A 16,072-nucleotide genomic window follows, 5' to 3' on the forward strand; every position below is an offset into this window, starting at 1 on the left:
CTGAAGATACTAAAGGGCTATGATCATTTTCCTCTGGCAGCTCAATATTGTGTCAGACAAAAACCAAACAAAAGCCTCATCATGGTTACAGAGTCTATCCACATATAATTCTACTGAAAACACTTAACTTGCTCTCACTCCCCAGAAAGGGACTTGAAACCAAGTGAAAATGACCATGTCTTGTACCCTACACATCCATCTCATTCAAAACTTGTGTCCAGTACCAAGTTTTGGCATGCCTGGTAATTCGGCGTGGACATAATAAGGCAGCTAGGACTCATACTTGCAGCAGGACTTCCTGCTATGGTGGAAGTAGCTCCATCAGAATGGAGCTTCTTGAATTGTTTTTCTTCCACAAAGACTTCCTGTAGCAAGAAATCCTTTGCCTTAACCAAACAGGCACCTGTTTATCTTCTAAACAAGATCCTCTAGCCTTGCTTTGTTTATCCTGAAACTGTTTTATTTTTGACTGATTGGCTGTCAGGTAGGAATAGTTGTTTTCATTCCTGTCCAGAATGACAAAGAAGAGCACATGCGCCGTGCTCTAAATCATACATTGAACAAATTATCAATTACACAATCTATCAATTGGAAATGTAAAGACCCTACACATTATAGAGCTAATGAATAAAACTATCACAGTTTTAACCCTGAGAAATGTGGAACTCTAAGAAATAAGCCTAAAAAAGAGAAGACTAATATTTTATATTTCATATGCTAATCTACTTGGGGAAAATATTTTTTAATGAATTCAATTTCCTGCTCTGTCTTCATGAGGAATGCAGTACCTGTGTAAATTTATGGGTGAAACCAAATATGAAAATCACAATGCACTGTGCTCACCAGTGCCGCTTGGGATGAAGTGACTGACTGTCCGAGTCTGCTTCCAGCACATGCAGATGTACTTTCAAACAGCATTCAACAGACTTTCAGGACTTACTGAGTTCACACTTTGCACTTGTACTTTCATTCTCCACAGGCTGTACAGCAAGAAAGGAAATAATGAGACTAACTGGAAGAAAATGTCACCTATCTTCACATTAGATTTACTTCAGAGCACTCAGAACTGGCAAATTTCTCTTTGCTGTTTAAGTGCTTCTTTAATTTTGCTCATTGTATCTGTTCTTTTTTGACTCCCAAATGTAACAGCAAGTGTTTTTCATTTAAAATCCATCAGATTTCAAGCTATGTATACATACAATGTATGTGTGTGGTTTTTTGTTTCGTTTTTCAACAGTTTATAGCATTTATATATATATATATTTTTTGCATTTTGTAGCACATTTGATAATGTGATGAACTGCAGTTCCCGGGTGCATTCACATAGCCTTGGGATATACAAATAATCCTCACTATGAAATTCTCATCAGAAATAAGCAAGCTGAGTTATGCTTATTGTAAAATGCAGATTAAAAAGGTTAGTTTTTACCACAGAAAAAGTGATTGCAGCCAAGTTCTCTTCATTCATACTTTCTCATGAAAAGCTACTGTATAAAATAATAGAAACGGCCAGAAAATGGAGGGGCGCCGGGTCTCTCAATGCCTATTGTGGAAAACTGAAAAAATGTATTATTGTTCTTCCTTCCTTCCAATCTTCCTCAAATTCCAACATATTTTGGCTTTTTTTTTTCTTTTTCTTTTTTTTTTTTTTTTCCTAGGCTGTATTTGGAAGCGCTTCTACACTACTTAATGGGATTTTTCACTCAAGTGTCTCATCCTTTTTACACAAATGGCTCCCTGGACACGTTGCATCTCCCACACTCCCACGTTGCTCACCATGAGGCAATATTAGGACAGTTCTGACTCAAGCTTTTCAGCCAACTTTTTTAATTTTCAGTAGAAATCTCTGTTGTCCAGTGGAAAGGAGGTATTTTTTTTTATATAATATTTCTTTTGGTCAAATGTTCAGGGTTTTTTGTCAAAATATATTTTCTGGCAGGAATTTTTCAATCACTTCCACACAGGAAACTGAAGCAGAGTCCTGTGGGAGAAGGGAGAGGAACAGCTTCAGCCTTGGCAAAGTTTTGCAATTTGCACTTCTATTCCAGACAGGAAGGGCTGGAATTAGTGGGTGTATGTCAGGCAAAAAGGGGAGGGAAAAAAATAAAAATCTTTGAGTCCAATTCTGTATTACTGAACACATTGACAATAATGCCAAAAAAGTAACATCTGTAATGAGAGCAGTTTGTTCCTCAAAGTAGACTGCAATATTTCCAACAATAAATTAGCAATGGACTCTGAAAACATGGTGAGTTTTTAGAAATTAAGGAAAACAAAAATAAGAGGAAAAGATGCTGGTTTTACCCTTAAGTACTCTGCTGCACAGCCACATATTGTAACTGCAATGTGTGGTAAGAGAAATTCAGTTTGAATAAAGGACTTTTCTAATTAAAGAAAAAATTGTGCTGTAGGGAACAGAAGTATTCCCACACTCATTACCAGAGAATTTCAGCCTCAAATAATCAAAACTGAACTACTGAAGTAAATTATCTGCAAACATTATACATGCTGAGCTTGTTTTCCTTTTTCTGATTCTGATTTGCTTTCTTTGAATTCCCCCCTGCCCTCCCAAGGTCTTTCTGTTTGAAACATCATTGGTTCCTACCTCCTGCTAAAACACAAACCCTGTGACACAAGGGTCCAAGCAAAATTTTCACCTCCTTCCTCAGCTACAGCTACAAAGAAATTGACCTGCCATGCCATTGCTCAGGCAGAGAGAAGGCTGAGAGGCTGATTCTCTTTCAAGAATTGAGAAATAGGACAAGAGTTTGTATTATGAACATCACCCACACAAAAAGCCAGCACTCTATCTCTTTGAAAGAAAATAAATGATGCTTTCAGCAGGATTTAGTGACAAAGGTGCTAAGCCTCCGGAACAGAGTCTTATAGTTTAGCATAGTTTTGGTACAAAATTAAAATAGCTTATTTTTAGGACAAAGCAAGGGAAAGGACAGTATCATTATCTTATTATATCAGTCCAAACCTGGGCTTGAGCAGGACTGGTTCATTCCTCTTCCCACAGTTCTGCAAAGATGGAGACTTGGATGAAGGTTATCTAGGATGCATTTAAAGAAGCTAAGGCAGGTCCACATTTGAAATCCACCATTTATTTAAATGGGTAAGAGAAGCAAACAGACCAAATTCTGTGTCCATCTATTCCTCTGCAGTGCCCCAGAAAGAGTTTACTACATATAAACTGACAGCCAGGAATTACTTCTGTGGACCTCCAACTCATTGCAAGCTTCGCATTTCTTACAGAACCTGAATTACCTTGGCTGTATTCATTTATATTAGAGGAAGTTCTCTTTGAAATTAATCTTATGTGAGTATTTGAGAATGGCTCACATTTAAAAAAAAAAAAAGCACCTTTGTTCATACATCAGGTCATGGCATCCTAATCCTTATTGTCCATCCTAAAAACATTTTCTACTTCTTCTGGCTCTTTGTTGGTTACTCTTAGAAGCAGCAATCCATGTGTCTTATTTACACATTCAGTTCTGGGTATCCTGCTGGCCACCAACTAGCTAGACTGGCATCATAGACATATCCCATCAGACTACTTTTCTTATGATAGAAGATCTGTAAATGAAAGGTGATTTCTGCATGGCCATGAAGCTGCTTAAAGCCTCATTAATCTCTGTACAGGCTTCCGCTTTGTGATCTCCAGTGGTTCATGAAGAAGATGAACCACTACATCTCTAACCGTATCAGTCACTTCTTGTTGTCTAATTCCCAGACTGCCCTTCTGCTTCTTTCCACATTCTCATTTTCTACTTTTTGAAATATATCCTGTTTGATCTGCTTAAGCCAGATCTGTGCTTCTTTTCTGCATCTAAGGATCAGACACACCATTAAATTCCAACAGAATAAAAACTTATTGTCCATTAGTGGAGATACAGTGAACATCCATTTTTATGGTCTTAAAATACAGCGAAGATGACATTTATTAAATCTTACACAACTTCCAGCACTGGTGATATTAAGTTGAAACAAGCCTGTGTTTGCCACAGGCTGAGCGTCCAGCAGGGAAATTGCATGACACATCTGACTCGTAATTCATTAACTCCAGCACAGTTTGAGTCCTTATTCTATTTGCCAGCCTGATTTCCACACTGCCGCTGAGAGATGGACTCCTAAGGGCTCTCTGAAGCCCAGGGCACTCCTGAGGTCCAGGGCAGTTTTTGCCCACATTGCCTTTGCAGTTCGATGGCTGACAAGTCCACTGAGTCTTTGGAGCAAATGGTGTGGTCCTTTGGGCTGCTGAACCTGCCAAAATCCAGGGAGGTGATACGCCCACCATGCCCAGCCTGTGCACAAGCACATCCACACAGCAGGTCTCATCACTCTCGAATGCAAAGTGGCTGCACAAGTCTTTCCTCCTGCATAAGTCGGCTAGATAATACTGAGCACTCCAGCAAGCAATGAGTATGAAAAATATCAATACAGCCTTAAGCTCTACTTCAGAGTGAATCTAATAGCAAGTTAAATCTAAATTAAAGATTAATAACCTTTACCGTCCAACCTCAGTGACACCACATAACTTTTCTGAGTGTTTGACTCAACCTCAAATCCTTGGTCTCTCCTTCCTCCCCCTCCCACCTTGCAAAACCCTTGTATACTGGAAGTTTTAATGGCGACTTGTACTGAATAAGTATAAAACCACCAACAAAGCAAAACAAATAAACAACAAAAAAAACACAAGCTGTTTGTCCAGGTTCAGGAGGCTTACTTTGACTACAGTCACAGGCGGGTGAGATTATTGCAAGTTTTGCCTTAATTTGGGATCCAAAAACAACCTGGCAGGTGTCCCTGTTCTGAGACAAAATATGTTCCCCAATTCCTCCAAAAACAACCTTCAGTTTGGAGAAGTAGGAAAGAGTAACAGCTGTTTTATTCTTGGAAAATACTCTTGGAACATCTAATTCATCTCTTTCTAATTAAGCTTGTTCAAAAAGCACTGTATCTAAGGAGTTTACATGGTATAAATACTTTTTCCCCCTCTAATATCTGAACAGCTTCTCATGAAAACAGAAATAAATGTTAGAAGAATGGTTTGTAATACCCAGCTTCTGAAATCCCTTGAGACTTCTGATAACAGGATGAGTTCTAATGTTTTGATTTGGTAGACAGTAAACTTTTACAGTTTGTAAAGCAGATCAAATTTAAAGGTTTAAAGCCTACATAACACTAAAGAATAAAGAATAAACACCAAATCAGTAAGAGGATTCTTGCCTAAACTTTGATTTCTAATAACAATGCAAGCATAAGCAAGAGGATCCACGGATGCAATCTCTAATCCTACAGACTGAAAGCACCAAGAATGTTTTGTTTTCCTGCTCACTTACATTCTAAAACTAATTCCACGCCAGCAAGCATGGCAATGTTAGCACTGCAGAGCTCAAACTTATTAGAGAATAACTAAATACAAATATTTGATCAAGTGACAACTGGCATTGTTTCTACTGACAAGTCTTGTTTGTATTACTGTGACCCACAGGAACCCTAGTCAACAGACAGTAAAGCAGAGTTCAGAATGATGAACCAAAGAGACAGCTGCCACGACGTGTGCAGATGGATGGAAGAAAGCACAATTATCCCTTTTTGCAGTGGATGAAAGCCTGGCAGGGGCTTTACTCTCCCGAAGAGAAGAAAAAGGAAGATCACAGTACACCTTCTGCTCCTCCACAGAAATGATTTTGCTTGAAGAAGCTGAAGACTGAAGTCTGAGAAACGTCAGACTGGATTTCGCTGACCCATCTGCTGACTTTCTTCTAGCTTTATTCTGTGCAGCTCCATCACACAAACAAGCAGAGTTGTCTGGAGCAGAGGGTATGATTTAGGTCTGCAGTTGTGATTGTCAGGGTGTCAGGGAGAAAGCTTCTGCCTCTCTTTCCTGCAGACTCATGAAACCTCTGGCTGTGTGCCACAGATGGGACTTCTGAATGAATTTCAGCATGCCTAAGAAGGGTCACACCACCACTTACCTTGAAAGTCACATCAAGGTAACCTAAAAGGCAGACAGTACTGATGCCATCAGTCTCTTCACTATTCATGCTTCCAGTGCTTTTCCAAAAGGTCATTTTCCCACATCAAACGATAACCTCAGAGCAGCACTGTTACACTGAGTTTCAGCTCAGTGCCTACAGGAGAAATTAACGCTTCTGCCCAATAAATGCTTGAAACATTCTGCCCTTGTTTCCATGGGAGGCATGAGAAAACAACTGCTCTACTTGCTCTGCACAGGCTGAGAGCGATGCTCAAATGGCAGATTTCTGCACTGCCAGTGGGCAGGAATGAAGGGGAAGGGTGTTTATCAAAACCAAATACATTATGAAACAAGAAAATCCAGTCCCCATCTGAGGGCAGCTGTGACAAGTTAGGATACCAGAATATATCAAAATATGAGTGATAGTACACTGAAAAGGTTATTTTGCATTACAAGCAATGGCTGTATTGAAAAACGATTGAGAGTAAGAAATGAGATATGGAAAGAGAGGGGAGAAGAAATGAAACAGAGCCGTAAGAAAAAGGTTTGGAGTCCCAGAATGTGAAGGGCAAAGCACAGCCTCTAATACACAGATGATGCTTAGTACAATGTAGTCTGGAAACCTGCATAACAAAAACTGGTAATTAGAACAGAAATGCTACACTTCTGCTGGCCTGAGGCAAACCACATGCCACTCATTTGACTTTCCCTGTTATTTCTGTCTGCCTGACAAAGAAAAACTAAGTGATTTTACGACTGCATCTGGCACAGCACCATAAATGTTTTTACAAACCGGGTACAAGTTCCAGGTCCCATAACCAAAGTTGGAGGCTGAGCTGATTCAGCGTTGGGCTCAGGTCATTTTAAGAGCATAACGTATGCAAGTTAGCTCTAAACTTTATATAAATTCCACCCTGGAAGCTTTAATTCTGACTGAAATCCACTTCCATTGATATGAGAGGTGCACTGCACACACTAATACATCATCCAAATTACCCGTACATGTGAGACACCACAGCTTGAAGGCAGAACAACTCTCTCAAAGGTGCAGAGATGACTCATGATTTCAGATTCAAGTTGTTCAAAAACAAACACACACACACACACAAAACCACACTGAAAACTAAAGCCTGCAGAACAAACAAAAACCCCTAAATCCATTCACATTCAAGTTTCAGTTCAAAACTTGGCAGGATGTACATTCAGTAAGAACCACACAAAATGGGAAGTGGGTACAAAACCAGTAACTGAGTAAACTACTTACACTAAGACTGGCATAATTAAATCTCTGCTAATTCCAAGACCCTTCTGCTAGGAAGCTAAATCTGATGAAATGCCAAGCACCGCCTTTGAGGTGTCGAATCCTTTAGCCCCTACTGAAGCCGTTGGGAAGTCAGCATGTTCAATGGTTTCCAGAGAAAGGCCCAGAGCGACTTTTGCATTTCAGGCTTGGTCTACACAGATGGAGTTGCAGCTGCACTGCCCTTGTGGGGAAGAATGACAAGCAGCCCATCTTACCCATGCTTCTAATTATACACAGAAAATAAAAGTATCACAGAATGGGCAGGGTTGGAAGGGCCTCCAATCCAACCCCCCTGCCAAGCAGGATCACCCAGAGCACACTGCGCAGGAGGGCATCCAGGTGGGTTTTGAATATCTACAGAGAAGGAGACTCCACAACCTCTCTGGGCAACCTGTGCCAGTCCTCTGTCACCCTCACAGTAAAGAAGTGCCCTCTCATATTGAGCTGAAACTTTCTGTGCTTCAGTTTGTGCCCGTTACCTCTCGTCCCGTCGCTGGGCACAACTGACCAGATCAAGGGTTTTTCCAGTCACATTCAGACCTGTCCGAAGGGAGCAATACGGTGTGCAGACAGCAGCCCAGGGCAAGGACACAGAGAATCTCTTGGACTCTGCTGCTACATAGCTATCTGTGGCAGGAAAATTTCTCTCAGTCCCGGTACCATCTTCAGACCACGCATCTGCGTCATAAGCATTACAAAAAGCCATTATATTTCAAAGCATGAGGGGAAGTTCCCAAGGGATCAGAGCCCTTGGAGACATCGCAGGAAAGCGAACTTTGAAGCACATTGGGCCAAACAACATACGGTAGTGTTGGCTGTACTGACACAGACATGCTAATGGTCACGTCACCATGCAGAAGGTCAGCTGGGAGGCCACTCTTGCACAAGAAACAGCGCATGGGGAAAGGAAATGAAGGGGCAGCCTCTCTTTCTTACCACTGCCTCCATTTTCTGGAGCGCAGGTTTGACTCTGACAGGCATTTCCCTGTCTCCCAGAGACTCAGCAGAACCTGGGAGTGAAGTAAGGGGAGGACCAAAACATCCTTTCCATCAGCATTGCCATTCAGACTATGTTCATATCCCAGTAAGTCTCCTGTATGCACTGAAATTGGTTAGAGCACTTCCAGAAACTACAGACCACACCAGAGTAAGCCCCTGTGTCCAAACCTAGCAAAATTCTTTGTAGTGGGTACTGTGATGTATGCTAAAGTACCCATCAAAAAGAAAATAGAGGGGAAAAAAAAAGCACGTTAACAAGATGGGGCTCTCTTTTCTCTTCCCTCTTTTCTCTTCAAAAACTACAGGAGGAATTCAGTCAACCCACTAGTAAAACGGATGCAAAATTACTATATACTTGATGCAAAAAATAGCAGAACACAGTAATTCAGTGCAAACCAGAAAAAAAAATTACAGTACCGTTTTGTAAATCCACAACACACCTACACATTGAACACTTTGTAATGTCTTGTCTCCTGGCCTCCTGCTCCCAAAAATAGGGAACAGAAGTAGAAAAAGTACACAGAGAGGTGACTCAGGGTAAAGAGCAGCTTCTATGTAATAAGCACCTGAAAAGGATGGATGAGAGACAACATAGGGCAGGTGGCAAATGGCACAGAGAAACTGGAGAGTCTCTGCCTATTTGCTGTCTGCTCTAGCACAAGAGCTAGGGAGCTTTAAAAATGCTGCGAGGTTACAAAAGATTTTTTTCATCTAAGACACGTTTAAGCTGAGGGGGGCATTTGTCACACAGAACTGTAAATGGGAAATGTTTAGAGAGGTTCCAGAAGAGGCTGGATAAACCCATTTAGGGAAAATTAATCCCGGGCTCTCAAATAGAAAAATGCCACCTACAGCTCAGAAACAGCATGTCAAGGAGATGTTCCTATTTCCTAGCTCTGTTCTTACACCTCTCCCCAAGAACCTGCTGTTGACCTTTATTTCCTTCTGAAAGTCTGCTGTGTACTCAGCAAAGCCAAGGGCCTGGCAAATAACACCCTCCAAGACACAATTCACCATCTGCTGCTCAGCTGCTGCCTTTGTAGGAGCTTTTTCAGTACGGAAAAAGGCTTTCTGGGTTGCATTTCTTTTGCCTCCCAAGAGGCTTGTTCCTATTGTGCCTTTTACTCTCCTGGTTTCTATTTTCTTGTAGCCATAACATCAGGCCAAGATGCCCTTCAGGGACTTCACAGCAGAGCACATTCACTCAGCATAGCTCATCTTCTCTGAGACAGGCCATGCGGCAGGCTGGATCTCTGGGCTGACATGCAACTGCCATGGGTCTTAACAATTTATGCAAGTGGCAACCACTTCTTTTAGAAAGTGGCACCTTTAAAAACTATTCTTGGGGATACATTTCTGTCTGCATGCAAAAAGAATGTCTTAGTTGTGCAGCTTGCCCATGGAGATCAAAAGGTTAGATTTCAGGCTAAAAATGATGAATTTAGGATTGTTTTCAAGTATTTTGATATGCATGTCTTTCTTCTGTAGAATATTTAAAAAAAATAGCTTTTGCCTACTGAAAAAGCTTCTGTTTTTATTTGAAAATAACATTGAATTAGAAAAAGAGAATTAGAAAGATTTTTTTTGTTTGTTTGACTACAAAGTTATTGCTTTTGCTATTTTGGAAATAAAGCACTTCTTAGAATGAAAGCATTTTATTTTGTCTTTTTTGAAAAGCAGCAGTCAGCCTTCAAGGTTTGGATGTAGTATGCCCTAGCACAAAGAAAAGAAAATATAGAGAAGAATCAATCTATGTTTCTGGAAAAAAATGCAGTAAAACATTCTTGGGAACAAGACAGTTGAGGAAAAGTATTTTGCTAGAGTAAAAGGACTCATTTTTCTTTCTGTTAAAGCTTTGCCTTCATCCCTTCCTTTTGCTCAGTGTTAAAGTTTTGTCTTCAAAACTGGAATGTTTTGAAATTCTCATAATGCATCTTTCAGGGGTTCTGAAATGATAAAAATACCTTCTAACTTAAAAAGGAAAAAAAGGCATCGATGTTCAGCACTTCTAAGAATTCAGCACTTTGTCTCTTTAGGACATATAATACTGTTTAGAAGAAACCCACAGCGATATGTGGGAAAATATGCAACATAAGATGCCAATACTTTTGTGCAGATCAGACACATGTCACACGCAGATGAAACACCTTCCTGAAGACCTGCTGGTAGTCCTGAATCTTTTACTGAAAAAGTGAACATCTGCAAGACTTAAGCCTAAAAGATATAAAGTATCTTTGATTCCTATTCAGAGTAACTCTTGCTTGCCAGAGAATAATGAAAATCCAAAAGCTTGGTAACAATGGGAATAAATAAAAGGTAATAAAGACTAGATCATATGCAGACCTGAGAGAACTCCAACAGAGTTCAGAGTTCTTAAAAAGAGGTATATTTGACCCTTAGACCTCTAATAAGCAACTTGTGTGGCCAGAGGACTGTTTAGAAACAAATTTAGGAAGGAAGTCATGACTGAATCATCAGTAATTCATAATTCACCCCTCACAAAGGTGAGCTTACAAAAACAGTATGTACAATAAGCAATAAATGCTGCTGTCACTATTAGCAAGAGTTGCACAGCTGAATACCAGAATTTTACTCCAGAAATGTCTACATCTGTGAGATGAGACTGTGGCTTTTTCAGTGATATTTTCAACACCAGGATTTTCATACAGGATGATGCCATACTGTAATGGCACACTGAAGAATGGGCAAATGAAATGCTATCATTGTTAAACCACTGAAAAACAACGGGTTTGTACTAGGCTAAGCAGAGGCAATTTTTGTTCCTTGCCAAAGCAATTCAGACAAGATTTCCTCAAGTTGATCTGTTTCTTTGTCAGCACTACAACTTCTTTTCTTCTTCCCTACAACAAAGAAAAATGGAAAGCAAAACACTGAACCAATCTCACACTTGGCTCTACCTCGTTGTTTTATTTGCTGCAGGCATGGATCTGACTGCCTACATCATAACAAACTATGTGCAGATTCCAAAGGCAATGAATAATCCCCTCTCGGCTCATATGTAAAACACAAGTACTGTCCTTCTCCATTCTTTTCCTACTTTAAAATATGCTTGACCTCACTCTAGGATCAGCACACAGCACAGGGTTGCACCCACAGATCCCTGACATGCATTTTGTTTGAGAAGACTTTCAAGGAAGGTTCTGCCAGAGCTGAGCTGGAAACACAAAGCTGGTTTAGTAGAACTGGCCACTAAAAATCACATTCATCTGGCTTCTTTGGCCACCGCTGCTAGCTGTTTTCCAAGAGCCACACCATCTACCCCTAGCCCGCGATATGGGTTCTCCTTTCCTTCCATGGTCTGGCTCATCTCCCCACAGCAAATTGCTGTTGTTTGGCAGCACGTCTCCGGATTTTGCCCAAAGACTCGCACATGCCTTCTTACAGTTCCTGCCAATGCTGTTGAGACAGCATCAAGGCAACAGCTGTCCTTCCACCAAGACTACCCATCCAGCATCAAGTCACCTTCCTCCTTCTACTCCAGAGTTTGAAGACTGTGACCATGAAATCACTGCCCAAGCTGTTCAAATCCCCATGTTTTGTTTCCCCATGTAATCTGATTTGATTGATTTGGCACTGCTTTTGACTACCTTCGGTTGAGAAGCATTCGAGAGTATCTAGAGGTAAGAGTTGTGCAAAGTTACTGAACAGACTCTGTTTTTATCCAGTCTCCTTGATTTTCAGAGGTTTCTCAAAACATTTTTTTCCACAGTGCAGGCTTCAAGTCTCAGCAAATTATTCTGTGAAGCTCTAGGGAAACTGCTGGGATTTTCTTGACTGCTGTCCTTAAATGATAATCCTGCTAATTCAAGAAGACCATAACACAGGTGTAGAAATGAGAAATTAGCTCTAGCTCCATGGAGTTTGAAAACATGTCCAGCTCTCAGCCATGGCACTTTAAAATGCAGAAAGCAAGCATGTGAAACATAAGCAAAGGATGCAGTTACACACAAGGCACAGGTGACACAGGAACTATAATAAAGATCTCAGCTGAGTCCCTGAAACTAGATAGAAAAAGGCAAAAGCTATTGTGCACTAAGCACAATAATCACTGACTTGCAACAAAACAGTTGACCTCTGTCTCATTCTACTGGCAATGCATAAATAAAATTCAGTGGGTTTAGCTAAATTTGCAGTCCTCCAGATGGGACATTAATTTTAAAAAGAAAAAAAAAGTATATGTTAGCCTTTTTAAACCGTAGATATATATACTTGCCTTTACAGCATTAAGTCCTTTAGAAATATCATGCTCCAGTTTGCTGTAAGCATGCGTGCCTATATATGAGACAGACAGAGAGAGGTTTGGAGCATACAAGCCCGTTTTTATTAATCACCTGCCACAAATCCTTCAGACATAAGGAGATTTTGGACAACACAACATAAGCTGCAGCTCTGAATCACCTGCAAGACTAACAGGGCCAACAAGGTTGACGAGCAGCAGTTTCTGGCCTGCTGACACTAATATTCAGTGGCAAACACTTTCTCACTGGTGACACATGCCATCTGCACATTTTACCACTACTCAAAGAATTGCTGCTGTTTGTCAGCTGGCTGTCTGAACTGAGAGGTCGAAAAAAGCCTTGGAATCAAACAGAAAATTCAGTTTCCTTTGCTGAAAATAAAAGGTAGAACACAAAAATGCATGCCAAACCTACTGTTTCCCAAGGGAAAGTACCTCTTTTTAGTTTGCACTCATCTGCTGCTGCTTGTTCTATAATGAATAAACCAATGAATAAATTTTTGGTAATGTTTATACTGGACCTAGCACAACACCTATGACTCAGACAGCCGGCACTACTGCCATGTGAATTATCACTCTTGATAACAATAAAAATGAGTAATACTCAAGAGGAGTAAAACTCACTTTACAGCTTGGGCTCCCTACAGAGATTCGGCTTGGAAACCATCTGACAAACAGTACCATGTGCGCCCATTTGCCATAATGGGGTGCATGCATGTGCTTACAGACCTCCCTCTGAGCCTCAGCTACACACAGAATATCACTGTCACAGCCAAACTATGAGGTAGTAGTGCTTCTCTCCTCCTGCTTTATCTCGAGGTACCCAGCAAAAAAGTGTGGTGGCAAACACTCGTTCATCACAAGGGCAGGTTGGCTACGAAACCCTACAACTAACTACTGGTTAAGTGATTTATTTTTTTATTAAATGCCTGACAGACTCCAGAATCTGCTAAACACCCTAAATGCAGAGAAATCGGAAGTATACTAGAAAATCAGCCCATATTTGAGACTATTTTATGAAGTTTGTCTGTGTAACTGTAATTCTACAGCCACACCGACCAAGGAAACTTCTGGCCCTCTAAAAACAGTAGTATGTTAGTTTTTCTCTTTTCAAACTGTAATGAGGCCTGGGAGGCAACCTTTATCCTTCATATTATTTTCCAACATTTGCCATCTTTCAAACACCGTATTCACATTTCCAGAAAAACTTCATAATGCCCAAGTTGTAAGTTGAATATGATGTTTTCCTGGGTAATTAACTTTATGCATCTCTGCAGAGTGAGAGAATAAGCATTTCATTGCAGTCCCCTGCTGCCATGGAATGATTTCTAATAGGAAAACCCAAATAGAAACAGAAATCTGCTACCAGAAATTTGAGACGCAGACCTAAAGGCACGTGAGAAGCACATTTGCATTCATTTCCACCAGATTTTTAACCAGCTTCAGATCTGTCTGCTTAGACCACAACACGTTCCTGCCAACATCTGCAATTCAGAAAACACACAGAGTGAATGGTACTTTATTTAATTTGCAAAAAGAAGAATGTCATCTGTTTTATAATGTTTGGAGCAGCCCACAGAAAAATTTACAATGGTCAAAGACCCTGCTGCAAAAAATAAAAAAAAAAAGCCCACACTATTTACATTCCACTGTCAGAAGAGTCCTGCTTTCGCTGCTTCTCAAAAAAAAAGAAAAAAAAAGGGTTCCTCATGGTTTAGTTACCCTCCTGCTAGCCCTTCGGACTACTAGCAGTCTCAGATGTCCATTCAGATGTGTCCAAACAAGTGAAAAGATGTAGGTGAAGCCAATGCTCTTGCTTGAGCATATCATGTTTCCACGGGGTATATGCAGGAATTTAGCAGCAAAAGTTGGGATTCTGCTCAACTACTTTTGAAGGTCTCCCTGCACAACTCTACTACTGCATTTGCCGCCCAAGAATCAGCTTCAAAACATCTTCTGGACTAATGACCAACAGAATGAATTTTGACAGGACCGGGACACGACGGAGCTGTGGAAGCCCTGCCCCAAGCCCCAGCCATCCTCCAACAATAAGTCAGTAGCTATGTGGAAAGAAGGGGTGTGGGCATCAGGGTGACCTTGAGTTTTGTTCGGGCAGGTCACCTCATGTCAACAAAGATCTGATGGAGGCAACTGGACTCTTTAGCAAGACAGACTTCATCACAGGGCCTCTACATGCAGATATTCTGGACATCCTTCTACCTCCATTGTACTCCCTTAATACTTGTGGAGTCACTCCTGTGTGGAGGACACCAGACTGCAGTGCTGTGGGGAGGAAGAAGGTTTCTGAAAAGCCAGTGCTTAAGCCATATCGTTGCAGGAAATATCTGTAAACTCTTCTTTCCTTTCTTCATGCTTGCTCCTTCCAAACGTTAACTTCACTGAATGATATAGCTTCTTCAGTAGAACTCAGTGAGACACCAAAGCATCTCAGAAGATATAGAGATCTGAAGAGATGTGAATGGTTTTCCCAGGGCCAAGCCCACACAGGGCCACAGAGTCCTCAAGCTCCTGTGAAGTTCTGCTGCTTGCTCCCAGAAGCAAACCCTGTGAGGGTAATTTTTTTTTGGAATTGCAAGTTGTGGTAGCCCATGGCTGCACATTATTTCATAGCGTTGCAGAGCAGCGGGGTATTCTGATGGGAAGGTCTTGCCATAGGCTACCACCTCCTGGCTTAATGCCACAGCACAGCAGTGAGCTATTGACTGGAATTGACACCACCACTTTGAAAACGTCATCAGTCTTTGATCTCATGTCTAAATCATTACACAAAGAAGTGATCTGTGCTGCCTTTTATTACTGTTGTCTGTGAAAAGAGACGAGCATCTCAAGAGGAAGTCTGAAACCATGGGCTACAGAAGGACCGCAGATTAAGGTTTCTAATTTAAAGTCTCGGGGCAGTAGGTGGGAAGACTAAAGAAAGGAATTCAAGGTAATACAGGCATGTAAAAGCAAGAAGAATTAGCAGCAGTAGACAGCAGGAAACAAAATTGATACTGAACCATTAGCATTGCCTAATTTATATTTGTAACTAGCCTGAGCTGAGATCCTTCAGCAAGGCCAATGGGATAGGATAAGTAAGTCCCAAGCTGTCGGTGCCCTGCAGTTCTCCTTGAATATGGAGGAGTATGGCTGGTAACTTAAGCAGGGGATTTAAGCGGGCAGGTAGTCTGAGAGTGAAGATCAAACGTATTTCCCTGATCTTGTGAGATACTATTGAGCCTCACGAGTGCAACTTTCTCAAGCTTTCTGAATGTGATTTAAGAGACACTTGACACATTGAGATTCAATGATTACTCAAAACAGAAACACAATTTAGCTTACTAGCAGCTCTGTGAAAGTGGATTATTATTTTAATTCTGGCTTTTCAGTTAATAGCCAGGAGGACAAATAGTTTGAAACCCTTTCACGGTAGCTAGATGCAACAGTACCCAGTCACTTGCACCTATGTGCAGTATGAAACAATGGGATAATCTGCATGAAGGTTTGAGAAAAGGGCAATCTTTTT

At 40.9% G+C, this 16,072-nt stretch overlaps 1 protein-coding gene across 3 annotated transcripts in view; it reads right to left on the reverse strand.

The window, feature by feature from the left end:
- ADAMTS12 (ADAM metallopeptidase with thrombospondin type 1 motif 12) overlaps positions 1-16,072 on the reverse strand; it is a 172,120-nt gene that overhangs the window by 110,182 nt on the left and 45,866 nt on the right. The gene's annotated exons all lie outside the window — the stretch shown is intronic.

Source organism: Anser brachyrhynchus (assembly GCF_964034855.1).
Source record: "Anser brachyrhynchus genome assembly, chromosome: Z".
Classification (NCBI taxonomy): Eukaryota; Metazoa; Chordata; class Aves; order Anseriformes; family Anatidae; genus Anser; species Anser brachyrhynchus.